Below are 15,204 nucleotides of genomic sequence, written 5' to 3'. Positions count from 1 at the left end.
ATGCACAGAGTGCTTTATCCATGATCGGGATCACCTCTTTACAAGTGAGGCACCTCTTGAAACCTGGTGAACCAGGCATACCCAGTTGAGGGAAAGGGTTCCCAAAATGGGAGAAAAGGCAGGAAGAAAAAAAGTTTTCTTTTTTTTAATTTTAAGGATAAAATAAAGGGAAAAAACTACTACTACAACTAGGAGACTAACTATAGGTATGTAGATTAAAATGATAGTCTTAGAGGACTGCTAATGGCTCAGTCTCTAGTCAGGGATGGTTGAGAAGGAACTGAGGTGGGTTAACCTGTGCTCACTGACTAGCCTCGTGGCGCAGCATGAGGAGAGACAGTGCACGTGCGGGCCCAGCGGACACTGCTCTCAAAGTTCTCCGATCAGCAGTGCAGAGATGCAAGCACACCTACATTGGAGCACCCCTGGGGACACTACTTGAAGAAGAAACTCTCTTATAAAGACTAATACCTATTTTGAACAACACAAACACATAAGTGAACGGGTTCACTTATGTGTTAGCGTTAGCGAATACCTGCAGTCTGGCCTGTCAACATCACATCAGAAATGGAAGTGTCAAGTGGATGGAAGTGATATATTGAAAGAATTTCTATTTGCTATTATATTTTAGTTTAGTGAAAGCTTTCTTGCTCTGAAACAAAATACCTCACAGCTCTGCAGAACAGCTTCTGTCAGAGGTGAACCAACCAGCATCAAGACATCAGGTGCAGAGAGAATGGATCTGGGTGGCAAACGTTACTATAGTTCTCTGAAATTATGTCTAGAAAGACTGGCCGCATGATGGGTGGCTGAACTGCCAGGTGCATCAACTTTGAGAACCAATGCTAATTCTAGCCACGGCCTAGCTAGTGCTATGAGTATTAATCAGGCCTAGCCCTTGTCTTACCGTTCTGAGAATTTGGGGAATTAGCTGGAAGGGTGGGGGCGGGGGCACAGAACATACAACTGCCCTGATGAATCAAGAAAGCATCTGACATGGAGCCTGGGCTTATGCCTCCCCAAAAGCAAAAACATGTGAATTTTTGTTCCCATTAGTTTCAAGGAGATCTATAAGGAGAATTACCCACTTCTTACGTATCTAAATGAGAACATCATCTTTCAGAGCCCATTGATGTACTGAAGTGACTCTTTTGTTAAGACGGTCCACTAAGTATTCTGTATACCTGGTAAATACAAAGCTACAAGACTGATGTGATTCTGATACACCACACCCAAAACAGAACTGATGTTGCCTCTCCTTGTCTGTTGATGTAAGACATTGCTGTAATGCTGTCTGAGTGGTTGTTTCTTGTAGCAGAGATAGAAATTATTGTCATGCCAGATGCATCATTCCAAGTTCCAATCATATTTATATGTAATTAGGAGTCTGCCGGGGAAACAGATGGTGAGTCTGAAAACGGACCAGGTATGCGTCTCCAACTCCTCTTAGAGGTGTGGCTTATCAGAGTAATTTTAGGAGACTGGACATTCCCTGACAGAAGTTCTTCACCATAGAAGAGAGGACTACTGCAGGTATCACCACATGTAAGTACATGCTATGCCTGCTTGGTTGATAGCCTGACTTAAACTACCCTTGAAAGGGTCTGAGAAGTCTGGCATGCAATGTTAAAAAAGTGCAGAAGACCACATGCTCAATAGAAAGACATTTATGGAAGATATATGGTGAGTAACTATCTGAAACCCGGTGTGACAGATGAATTTGTTGAAATGCCTGAGGTCCAGAATAGGGCACCAACCTCCCTTTTGCTTTGGAACTAGGAAATAAGGAAAATAGAATTCTTGGCCCCAGCGTTAAGGGAGGTATGTTCTATTAATTTAGATGAAATAAAGGTGCCCAAAGAAGTTAACATAATCCCACCACTGTTCAATATTAAACAGACAGAGTTAAACAAAGTTTGGGGTTGGTATACAGAGATCTCAGGCTGCTTAGTACCATAACAAAGCATACCATTACAAACTCTTTTAACCTTCTATTAAAGATACAGAAAAGAAAAACAGTTAATACCTTATATTTCAAATGCTTCAAGTAAGGCTTTAATTTTAACAACATTCCTTGTTTCCTTTTCCTTTAGCTGGAGACAGTTTTTTTACAAGGAAAAACCTTTGCATAACAGTCTTTTAAAACTACAAAGTTTTTTCCCCCCTCTCCTGCTGGTAATAATAACGAAGCTTACATCACTCTGCTGAACAAATTGCCCTATATCAGCAAAGAAATCATACAGTGTCGTGCTCTCTTATTTGTCAGGGTTTGATTTTGCAAAGGGACACATTTCTGTTTAGCCAAAGTGAGCAGAGATGCCTCGTACTTGTGTGAACAGTGCAGATAACTTCTGCTATGTTTGTGGTGCAGTGACTTTTGCATCACAAAAGCGCAGTATAACCACTATGGTTAAGAAAGCCTATCACCTTTATTTTGGCTGCAAAATTGGAGATCGGGACAAGAGGTGGGCCCCACACATATGCTGCAACACTTGTGCAACAAATCTTCGTCAGTGGTTGAACAGGAAAAGGAAATCTATGCCTTTTGCAGTGCCAATGATTTGGAGAGAGCCAACAGATCATACCAGCAATTGTTACTTCTGCATGGTGCCTCCAATTGAGAAAGGTGTGTCAAAGAAGAAAAAGTGGACTGTGCATTATCCAAACATTCCATCAGTACCCCATGGAGAAGGGCTGCCGGTTCCTGATGCACCAGAATCATTCTCTCTTGAGTCAGACGAGGTGAGGATGAAACTTCTGGTCCTGAACCATCAGTGTCACAGGACCCACATTTTCTCCCATCCTCCTCCTCTGAACCACACCTCATAACACAAGGTGAACTGAATGACCTTGTCAGGGATTTGGAACTACCCAAGAGTAAGGCAGAGCTGCTGGGCTCCAGACTACAGCAGTGGAATCTCCTGGCAGGTGATGTTAAGGTTTCCATGTTCCGTGACCATCAAAAGGATCCTGTCCCATTCTTCTTCATGGAAGGTGATCTTGTAGCCTGCAACAACATCGATGGTGTGATGGCAGCCCTCAACATCGTTCACGATCCAGATGAGTGGAGACTGTTTATTGATTCATCGAAGACGAGTCTTAAAGCTGTTTTACTGCATAATGGCAATGTTTTGCCATCAATTCCAGTTGGTCATGCAGTCCATATGAAGGAAACCTATGATAACATGAAACAACTTTTGAGGTGCATAAACTATGACCAACATCAGTGGCAGCTTTGTGGCGATTTGAAGGTTGTTGCTCTATTGCTTGGTCTGCAGACTGGATACACAAAGTACTGCTGTTTTCTCTGCAAATGGGATAGTCGTGCAAGAGATTCCCACTACATCAAGAAAGATTGGCCACTCCGACAGTCATTGGAGCCTGGGAGGAAAAGTGTTCAGCATCCACCACTTGTTGAATCAAGGAAGATTTTGTTACCACCCTTACACATCAAGCTGGGTCTGATGAAGAACTTTGTCAAGGCCATTGACAAAACACAAGCAGCTTTCAAGTACCTCCGTGGAAAATTTCCACGGTTAAGTGAAGCTAAGATAAAGGAAGGTGTCTTTGTTGGTCCTCAGATTCGTGAACTTCGAGATGATGCATTTGACCATGCACTGCATGGCAAGGAAAAGACGGCATGGAAAGCCTTCCAGTTAGTGGCAATAAATTTTCTCGGAAACAACAAGGCAGACAACTACAGGTTGTTGGTGGAAAACCACCTCAAGGCATACAAAAGCCTTGGTTGCAACATGTCACTAAAGATACATTTTTTGCACTCTCATCTAGATTTTTTTCCACCGAACTGCGGAGCAGTGAGCGACGAGCACGGCGAGCGATTTCACCAGGACATTGCAACAATGGAGAAACGCTATCAGGGCAAATGGAGCCCATCATTGCTTGCAGACTATTGCTGGACAGTGACAAGAGATGCTCCATTTAATGAATACAAGAGACAAGCCAAGAAGCGCCGAGTAGACACTGAATAGGACTAAACTATGTACATAATAGTTTTTTACCTTTTGTTTCATAATAAATTTTATCTATATAACCCTTTTGCTGATTTTTAAAGTGTTACATAAACAGGACAGGTGAAATATCATGTAAAGCAACCATAAACACATGAAAAGACCTAGGTTTACAATTTATGATTAAAAAACTCTACTATCTACACAATATACATAGACATCAAATGTAAAAACTTAAATATTTTAGAAACTGTAGCCAATCAGTTGTTTTAATTGTCATATTTGAATTCAGCACATCAAAATACATAATAAATAGCACATTATCTCTGAAGCAGACGACTTCTCAAAAATTGTAGACCAGTGTTATCAAAGATGGTAATAACTGTCCTTTTGGAGAAAAAAGAGAAGTTAGTTGAGATGGGCTCGAGCTGTTGTTGCTGCTGAAGTCAGATCCCATTTCATTCCAGGTGGTGTTTGGGAGTCAGCTGTAGCCAGCAGAGTTGGCGATGTCATCTGGATCCCTCTCTCTGACCTGGTATAGACTGGACATTTCGCAGAAATTGATGAAGGTGGCCCAGGAGACGACGGGGTAAGAAGCATAGTGATGCTTTTTCCAGTAGCAAATTTTTCTCCCCAAAGTCTCTTTCTTTAAGGACTCTCAAAAGGAATGGTGGGCAGAATAGCCCATGCCCTCATTTTTTTGTCCACAAATTAGCCCTGGTTTCCGACAAGTTTGTTTCACTGATTTCTGGTTCCACACTTTTGTTTACCAAGCATGTGCTTAACACAGTCCTTGAGTTATATCAGTAAACCTTTTTGTTTGGACTAGTTCAGTCTGTCTCCATCTTGCACCTTTTCCCATCAACACTTGTTGTTATAGGCTATTGTGACATTTTTATCAACTGTCATTTACTTTTTACAGTTAAGTTCACAATTAAGAGTTAATTTGTAGGCCCAATTATTACAACAGGTTCTTTCTTTATCACACCCAGGTGAAGCAGAAAGTCCACCTCTCATTGAAGCAGATTTTCTTAAGAGTGCTTCCTGAAGAGGGACAGGGTAGGGAGTGGGAAAGAGGACATCTGTCCTTGAACCTGCAGTGTCAAATTTACTGTCTCTGGCTAGGTCGAACATGTGATGTTACAGTCGAAAAAGAACACTTTTTTTTTATAGTAAGAGCTCTTCTTCAACGTTTCAGAAGGACTCTGTTGGAAGAAATAAAAAGAGGTTGGCCTTTGTCTAGATGTCACCTGAAGTTTGAATTGTCTTCTCCTGTGCACCAGAGTATACAGATCAAAGAGTTGGCCTCTAATACATCCATGAGTGTACTACCTAATCAGTCTTTGAGCTAAACAATCACTTCCTTCAAAGGCTAACTCCTCTATTGTTGAATGGACCTCTTTTGGGATACCAGATCAAATCAACCAAGATGCTGTCTGCATGACGACACCAATAGTGATTGATCTTGTGGCTGCATCAGCAACGTATGGGGTGAGCCACATTATAGGGAGCAGAATATTGAGACTGTGGTGTCTATGAAAAACAGTATGGCTATGATTGCATTCCATAAGGATACGGCATATGGTGCAAAGGAGGAGGTATCCATGGGCTTTGAGACCTGCCAGACGTTGGTCTCCTATAATGAGAGGGGTGGAATGCCATACTTTTTTCCCCAATTCATCTTTCTAAGACAGTATAAGTGAAAAAGAAGCTGATGTTGGAAAAGGATTTCTACTAAATGCAGATGACAAGAAAATAGAAGAGTCAAATTTCTCAACAGGAGGTGCTGTTTCTTTTTAAATAGTAGGAAGTTGAGTAGCACTCAATGTCACATGCAGACAAAAGACTGATCCAATGGTATCTCTGTGACCCTGGGCTCCAGTACTGTATCAATCTTAAACAGACAAAAGCAATACATCTAGTAGAGGAGATACAGGTTCAGGTCAGAGCCTCAAATCTTCAGATGTAGTAAAGATGATTGAAAGAGGGTGATTGTAGTGCGATTAATAGTACTGATAAAAGCAGTACCAAATGAGTCTGTACTGATGTTAGAGCTGGTGTAGAGGAAATTTTCTTGTGTTCAGCTGGTCCCAAGCCTGATGTGTTAGATAATACCAACATTAATGGTACCAAAAGCTAAAGACCAATTAACAACGCTCACTGGTGTGAAGTCAGTACCAGAAGAGCAGTACTATGCAGTGGCAGCTAAACAGCTGAAACTATATCAGAATCTGAAGGATGAAACTCACTAGCTTCTATCTTGACAGTATGGGGGTGGGTGACCAATCCGAGTTCCAGACTTAGAGTATGGCTCTTTTCTTCCATGGACAGCAGGAGTAGATTGATTGATCTGAGGATGTTTGTAACAAACTCTTAGAGATCCTGGATGTGGTATGAGATCTCAATGGCCCCCAAGTAACCTCTGAGAATAACCTCTTTAGTGGGTGGAGCACCTGATGACTGTGGTTTTGAGGAGGGAACAGCACTCTGTTTCCTAGGAAGAGACTCAATCAGAAGCACCCTTCATAGATATCGCCAACAAAGACAACTTTAAGCATGCATCACAGGCTTTTTGAGTGCATTCAGAGAAGGGCCAACAAATTGTGCACTTCTGGGTAATATGCCCTACCCCTCCCCAACAAAAGAAACATTTAAAATGTCCATCATTTAAAAGCAGAGCTGCTCCAAAGGATGGGTAGATTTTAAAACCTGGAGACATTGATTAAACCATGAGGCTGGTGCCTTGGTATCCAAGCACAAACTAAGAATACTATTTAAGGGATTTTTGTGTTTATTTTTGCTCAGAGGCTAAAAACAAAGTAAAAATAAAGAAAAAACAAAACAAAAACAAAACACTAAACTAACCGCATCAACAACTATGTTAACCAGGGTCGGCTCTAGGATTTTTGCCACCCTAAGCAAAAACAATTTTGGCCGCCCCCCCATTTTTTTCTTACCCCATCCCCGCCTCAACTCCGCCCCTTACCCAAATCCCCAGCCCTGCCTCCTCACCCAAGGCTCTCAAGCCTAGGAGGGAGGGAAGGGGAGAAGCGGTGTGCGCGCCGCGGCCACTCGGAGTCTCCCCCTCCCTCCCAGGCTCTGAAACCTGGGAGGGAGGGGGAGCAGCAGCGCGCGAATCAGCTATTTCACGCGCCGCGGCGGCTCGGGATCTCCCCCTCCCTTCCAGGTTTGAGAGCCTGGGAGGGAGGGGAAGCAGCAGCACGCGAAACAGCTGATTCGTGCTCTGTGGCCGCTCGGGATCTCCCCCTCCCTTCCAGGTTTGAGAGCTTGGGAGGGAGGGCGAGCAGTGGCGCCTGAATCAGCTGTTTCACGCGGCATGGCGCGCGAGCGGCAGCAGCGGAGATGAGCTAGGGTGGCCGGGGCACATTTTTAGAGGCGGCAGGGGCGGCATTCTGGCGCCGCCATGCCGCCCCAAGCACCAGCTTGTTTTGCTGATGCCTAGAGCCGACCCTGATGTTAACAATCTGCTATGGGACGAGGGCTTGTCTACACATACAGCACTGCAGTGGTGCAGCTATGCAACTGTAGCTCTTAGCGAAGATGATACCTACGCTGATGGTAGAACTTCTCCTGACGGCGTAGGTACTCCACCTCCCCAAGAGGCAGTAGCTATGTCGACAGGAGAAGCTCCCCCATCGACATAGCACGGTCTTCATTGGCGGTTAGGTCAGTATAACTGGGTTAGGTCAGGAGCATGGATTTTCCAAACCCCTGAGTGAAGCAGTTACTCTAACGTAAGTCTGTAGTGTAGACCAAGCCTCAGATTATGTTTTGCTGCCATGGAGACCAGGTGACTGGCGGCGGGTTTATGATTTGAAATGCAGCTCTGGAGATCGTTGGCATGGTACTGGTGAGTGGGCTGGAGTATGATGCAGTGGGGGTGCCTTCTGCAGGGGTGCCATTGAGGGCTTTCCCCTAGAAACGGAGGGGAGGGAGAGGTCCTAAGGAGAGGTCTTCCTGTGGAGTAGGTGGCACTTTTGCCACTTGAAAGGCTTCTGGAGTGGATGGCACCATGAGGACCGTGTACCTCTACCATTGCCTGGGATAGGAGGCAGGTCACGGGGCAGACTAGGCCCAATAGGTGAGGTTGCCATGTGGCTGCGCTCCAATGAGAGCGAGATGGTCTGACTTGGTCTAGGCTCCTCTTCTCCCTTATCCTTACGGGACTCCAGGGAGCACCCTCTCCTGGCGTGCTTTAGGCCAGTACCAGTGACAAGGATCGGTGCCAGGAGGCAGTTGGTGCCGGAGGCGCACTTTTTGTCGATGCTGAAGTACTCATCACTGAGTCCGAATGTGCCGGTTCCGAGGCTGGTGCAAAAGCTGTCTCCATGAGGAGCGTGCGGAGCCTAATGTCTCTCTCCTTTTTGGTCGGGGACCTGAATCCCTTGCAAATACGGCACTTTTCGCAAATGTGGGACTCACCCAGATACTTCAAACAACTGAGATGTGGATCACTGATTGGCATGGGCTTCTTATAGCGATCGCATGGCTTGAAGCCAAGGGAGTAGGGCATTCCCCATCCCAAGTCTCTTGGGGGACTATGAATAACTAAAGTACACTAACACTATTAGGAACGGTTAACTATCTCTAACTGCAAGAAAAGTTTGAAGAACCACTGAAAGAGAACCACTTGCAAGGGGAGCATTCCAGCCTGGACACTGGCAGTAAGAAGGAACGGAAGGAGGGGGCTGGCAGCGCCCCTTATGCTGGCCACTCCAGAGGGCACCAGAGTCGGTCCTCTACGGATACCACTGAGGAAAGCGTGGAGGGTCCCAGAGCATGGGCTCCAACCCAATCTAAATGTCTATATAGCAATTTTTCAGCCCTGGAACTCGAGACCTGTGAGTCAGCTGGCCGAGGCCAGCTGCAGGTTATTTATCCCTGTGTAGATATACCCTTGGTGACCTGGCTCCTCTCTCACTCATATACACAGAATAGTGGAAATAGTGCATTTAGGGACATCTGTGCACATGTGAAGGCAAGTACTGGGGAAAGGATTTGTACCTAAGTGAAATATTTGAGACAAGATAATGCATCATAAACTTTATTAATTCGTTTTGACAATTACATAGCTTATATATCTCTGAACATACTAACAGTATTGTTTTAAATATAAAAATTCCTGATAAAAATACCGAAATTAAATTACTAACCAAAATAGCCGCACATTACTCTCCTCTCACTATACCAGCCACAAGTCAGCACACATTATAAATCAAAATCTCCTATACCTCACATTCCCTCCCCAAGCCGCACCAAATCCCAATTCCAACCAATCTCAGCCCTCCTTAAGTTTCCTCTCAAGCAAAATGGTCTTGCATTGTCTCTGAAATGTCAACCCATTCCAGATATTTCAGACCCAAAGGGGCAGTGAATCCCAAAGTCCTTGCAGAGAATGCCCTTCTAGCAGCATATATAACAAGGGAGTTCCTACTCTAGATCCTTTGTTAACATCAGCTGTGGAAATATTAAATAGGGAGAGAAGTGGTCTCTCAGGTAGGAATGTCCCAGGCCACTTAGCTCAGTATGAACATTTAAGTTCCACCAGAAGTCAATGGAGAGCCAATGTAGGTCCCAGAGAACTAGTGTCATACAAGAAGGTAACTGCTTAATTCAAAAAATGCCACACGCTGCCATATCTTCAGCTTCTAAATTATTTAAGAGAACACATCCCAGGAGTCCGGTCTAGAGTGACAAAGGCATGGATTATGGTAAAAAAAGTTGTAATCTCCTGGCAGATGGATAGAAAGCCATTTTTGTTGCTATTTAGCAGTGGGGAATTTAACTGAACACGCAACTTGCAAACTCTGGTTACAATGGCTGAATACCCTCAATTAGATGGTTGATATTCTATAAAAGTAACAGTTCTAGTGATCTGACACCTCACCACTGCTTTCCCCTTTGCTGGTAATTTAGAAAGTGAAAAAGACTATAATTAAATTCATTTCTTTCTCCATATACATTAGTCAAACATGTTACATTATTTCCAAGTTACTACAGATAGATATTGAAAGGCTTGAAAAATTTACCAGATACACTGACCAAAGGATACAAAGACAGCAGTGTCCAGCCATATCCAAGAGAGCAGCTCTGGTAGTAGCCCAGAATTATCTCTTTATCCTCAACTGGGAGGGGTGTGTCTGCTGGATTGTTCATGAAATTACTATTCACAGACTCTCTCCTCCTGCCACAGAGAATGGGGCAGGGCATCTTTCATTATTGGCACTGGCTAGCACGTGTCTGAACTTGGACATTTAACCCATCCATTTCTTCCCTTCCCCTTCTGCACTCATTATTACCTCGCATCCAGTCACTTTCCCTTCTCACCCTTCCCTAAAAAGCCTCAGGTATACAGGCAGGCAAACCAAAGGGAATTCTTACTCCTTCTGATTTCCATTTTGTTTGAGCTGAAATTAAATGTTTCATTTCAATTGAGAATTTTAAGGGTTTTTTAATTTAAAAAAAATAAAATTAAAGGAAATTTCAAATTGGCCATTTTAAATAGAAAAATCTAAACATTTAGAAAATGTCAAAGTGACATTTGGATTTTTCTTTAGATTTTTTTTCTGACAATTTGGCAAAACTGAAAATTCACCAAATGTTGTGGTTGTTGAATCTGCATTTTTCACCCAGCTCTAATGAGTCCTCCCAGTATAAAGCCAGGCTCTGATTCCACTGGTGCCTTTCTTCTAATGTCTGAGTACATGGAAGAAACGGTTACTTACTGTAACTATGGTTCTTCGAGATGTGATGCGGATGTATATTCCACTTAAGCGTGTGAGTGCCCTGCACTCCGGAGCTGGAGAATTTTGCCTAGGATGCAGACCACTCGTGACTCAGGAAAAAAAAAAATACACTGCTGAGATGGTCCGCCAGGTGATTCTGAACCCCAGACAAGTAGTTAGCTATTGGAGTGATACTCGCCACAATGCAAAATTACCATACCCTGATTACCTCTTGGCAGAGCATCCTGGAGTGTGCTCCTCCTTCCCTGTTCACAAAATACATCACAGTGGTATTGTCAGTAAATATGTGAACCACTGAGCCCGATATGGACCCAAAAAGTGTGACACTTGTAAATGGACCAAAGCTCCAGCACACTGATATGCAGAGAGGACACCTGCTCCAATGACATATCTTGGACTTTTAGCAAACCCAGATGGGCTCCCCAGCCCATCAGGGAGGCATTGGTGACAACAGTCCCGATTGGTAAGGGCCAGATGAAAAGAATGTCCTGAACATTCTCAAGAAGCCTCCACCACTCTAAGTAGTCCATGACCAGTGGAGGAAGAGGGACCCATATGTCCAAGAAGTGAAGAATCAGACAGTAAACTGGCCTGAGCCACATTTGGAGGGGATGAAGATGCAGCCTTGCGAACTGAACCACCTGAGTGCAAGCGGACATGTGGCCCAAAAGCCTCAGGCACACCCGAACTGTTGCGGAAGGCTGAGACTGCAGAGGTGGTGAGTCACCTAAAAACAGCTGACAGAAATGCTCTCACACTTGTAGAATCTATTAGGGCCACAATTAACTCTATTTTCTGAGTGGGAAACAAAGTTGACTTCCCGGTGTTTAGGATGAGATCCTGATGCTCAAGCAAGCGCAGTGTGCCGCTGACGTGAGAAAGGACTTCCTCTCTGGATCAGCAGCTCTGTAATCAGTTGTCCGAATACACAAAGATATGGATCCCTTTCTTTCTTTCTGGGCTATGCCTTGATGATGGCTATGCATTTGGTAAAAATCCGTGAGGCTGGATGGAGGTGGAAAGGAAGTGCCATATACTGGAAATGGCATTCCACTATGACAAATCAAAGGATTTTTCTGCAGCTCAGCAAAATCACCACATAAAAGTAGGCAACCTGAAAGTCCAGGGCAGCAAATCAGTCATTCTAAGACAATACAGAGAGGACAGTCGATAGAGTGACCATTTGGAACCTCACATACCTGATATATTTGTTGAGGCTGCGAAGGTCAAGAATGGGTCTTATTCCTTCCTTGGATTTGGGCACCAGAAAGTACCAGGAATAGAAACCTTGACCCAGGTGATCTGGTGGAACATCCTCCACCACAAGCTTCCAACGCACGCAGAGTGTGAATCTGCTCAAGGAGCAATATCTTGTGCGGGGGTCCATAAAGAGGCACAGGGAGGGAGAGTGAGGAGGGATGGAGAGGAACTGGATGGCATAGCCCGATTCGATGATGCTTAGGACCCAGCTGTCAGTGGTGATCAAGCCAGTCTGTCCCCAAATGGAGGTGGGGGGGGAGAGAAGAGGAAGGGAGTGACTACTGGAACACTGCTCTGGACCAAGGAGTCAAAATGGGTGCTTGGGAGGTGCCATGGGACAGCTTGTGGACTGTTCAAACCTTGAACATGACTGCTTTCTCCTGTGGGATCTATGCTCCTTTCTGGGGTAGTACGGCTGCCCTGGGAGACAGAAAGGCTGCCCTAACATGCGCAGTGAATGATACTGAGGTTGTTGCTGGTGTTGAACACCATGGTGGCGCCTTTGCACTGCCAGTGTATACACCCAATGGGTAGCCCTGGAGTCCTTGAAGGAATACAGAGTCTCATCTGTTTTATCCGAGAACAATGCCTGACCATCGAAGGGCAAATCCTCAACGTCCCAGGGAGGACATTGAGAGCAATGCCCGAATTCTATAGCCAGGAAGACCTCCTCATGGTCATCACAGATGCCATCACTCTGGCTGAAGTATCCGAGACATCCAGCGAAGATTGCAAAGAAGTCTTAGCCACCAAGTAGCCTTCAGTGACAAATGCCCCAAATTCCTCTCTTGAGGCCTCGGGCAGCTTGTCCATGAATTTAGACATTGCCATCCAATTGATAAAGTCGTACTTGGACAACAGTTTTGTCTGATTAGCAATTCATATCTGCAAGGAAGAAGAGGTGTAAATCTTCCTGCCAATCAGGTCCATTCGCTTAGAGTCCTTCTCCTTGGCAGTGGACTTAAAGCTGCCCTGTCTATTGTTCACCATGGTTACTACCAAGGAATTTGGGGCTGGATGGGAATTAAAACTCTCACATCTCTGCATGGGAATGAAGGAGCGCTTTTCCATGCGTTCAGCTGCAAGTGGTACCAAAACTGGCCTATTCAAGAGGACTTGAGCAGGCTCAAGGAGCACATCATTAATAGGGTGACTCTTCCAAGGGAAGACAACTGCAGCATATGACTAACTTGTGTGTATTCTCCTGCAAGAACTCCGCTTGAAAACCCATAGAAGTAGCCATGCTCTACAACAAGTCCTAGTATGCCTTGAAATCCTCAGTACTGAAGGGCAGGAAGTGCTTGGCACCTTGGAATTGCCCAGGGTCAAGGATGAGGTACTTAACTGTGCCAGAGCCGGATCCTGCTGCAGGGCTAATGGGCCCACTTGGGATGACTCTGGAGGCTCCTCAAGGTGAAGGTTCACCAGTACCTCGACCTGTGGTGGATTGATAGTCACTGCCACAGACCTAGCTGGTGTTTTGGCTTTAAGCAAGATGAGGAGTGAGACCTCCGTGACCGAAGAGCAGCCCTTGGATTCTACAGAGACCACTAATATGGATAGGGCATTGTTGGCCAGTAGGCACCAGGACAGGGGCCCCCATCCCAACCCTGGGACCAGCGCCAACTGTGGCACCTATAGTGCTCCATGAATGGCCCTCGCTGAGGTGATGGAGAGTGTGGAAGAGTAAGATCCAAACTCAGAAACTGAGAAGTCCCAGACTTCGGGGGATAGCAATGGTGAGAGCCCCGAGGGTGTGAGCAGCTGGTTCAACTCCTCCATAGCCCAGAATGACGAGGGGGCTGGTGCCAAGGATGGAAACAATACCACTGGCAATAAGCATGCCTCCATTGTTTCTAGTGCTAGGAACAGTGTCAACCCCAAAGTCAGCATCAGTACCAAAGTAACTAACAGCGCCAAAGTGGAAGGTGTTCACTGCTGCCACAGCAACATGGTGGCACCAGTCACGGGGATACCGAAGACATTCCTGGTGCTAAGGAGGTCCCCTTCTCTCGAGTCCAGTACTGGCCCCTTTTCCACTGAGTGTGGAAGGGAAACATCAGGGCATGGCGCTGACAGACCCATAGGTTCAGTGGCCTGCCCAGCCAATGGAGCTAAAAAGGATGCAGCCCTGGCAAAGTCCTGGACCAACAGAGGTCAGGACATAAAGGCAGAGGAGGTCCGCTTCAGCCTGATATGCCACTGGTGCAGAAACAGCTGGAGCTGGCATCATCCTCGTCAGTACTGGAGTCAACGGATGCCCTGGGGCCAGAATGGGAGTCAACAGCACAGGGTCTCTGCCTTCCTATGCAGTTCCATGGAGTAGTTGATGGGACCTGCTCCATCCAGTGCATCCACCTTCACCCTGAGCTGATCCATGCTCCTTCTGGAGGAGGGAGACAAGTCCCCACGGGATCTGTCTCATTGGTCTTATGAGACCTTTTCCTCAGCACACTTGGGAAACAAGTGTGGGAAACAATTCCCCTGTCTTTCTGGAGAAGTGCCAGCTCCAGGACACGAAGCAGCAGCACTGTCCAAATCAGAGGGTGATCTGCGATCTGATGAGGGCCTCAGTGCCAAAGCAGGCCACATGACCTGCTCAAGCAGGTGCTGTTTCAGATGAAGATTCCTTGCCACCTGAGTCAATTTTGTGAATGATCTGTAAATCAAATACCGCTTCTTCACGTGGACTTTGTCTAGACACAGCAAGCACCGCATGTGGGGATCATTATTGGAGAGGGCCCCCACACATGATGGACAATATTTAAACCTTAGTGATGGCATCACCAGGAACACAAAGTACAACTAACACACACTAAGTCTAACTAACTCTATATTAGGAGTACAACTAGAAAAAAGTTACTGAAAAGAGGACTGTGAAGTTGAAAAACCACACAGAGTTCTGACTCCAGCCATGCAGGGTAAGATGGAATTGGGGGGGGGTTGGGATGGGAGTCAGGGTGGCGCCACCTCATATAGCCAGGGAGGGGCTATGACCATCAAGTGTGAGTGCCACCCCTCTACAGGTACTGCTAGGTAAAAATCTCTGCTCTGGCATGCTGGGCACACACACACCTAAGTGGAATACAAAACTGCATCTACTCAAAGAAGAAACTTTTATGAATGAAGGGAAGCAGCCCAAACTCACCAGGAGAAACTTTCCATTGTTTCATGAGCTCTGACCTTAAATCTTTATTCTGAGGTTAATA

At 45.5% G+C, this 15,204-nt stretch overlaps 1 protein-coding gene across 2 annotated transcripts in view; it reads right to left on the bottom strand.

Annotated features, from left to right (window-relative positions):
• RSRC1 (arginine and serine rich coiled-coil 1) overlaps positions 1-15,204 on the bottom strand; it is a 344,188-nt gene that overhangs the window by 140,968 nt on the left and 188,016 nt on the right. The window lies entirely within an intron of this gene.

Source organism: Trachemys scripta, chromosome 9 (genome assembly GCF_013100865.1).
Source record: "Trachemys scripta elegans isolate TJP31775 chromosome 9, CAS_Tse_1.0, whole genome shotgun sequence".
Lineage (NCBI taxonomy): Eukaryota > Metazoa > Chordata > Testudines > Emydidae > Trachemys > Trachemys scripta.
The sequence above is the reverse complement of the archived record's forward strand: the minus strand, read 5'-3'. Positions and strand labels throughout refer to the sequence as shown.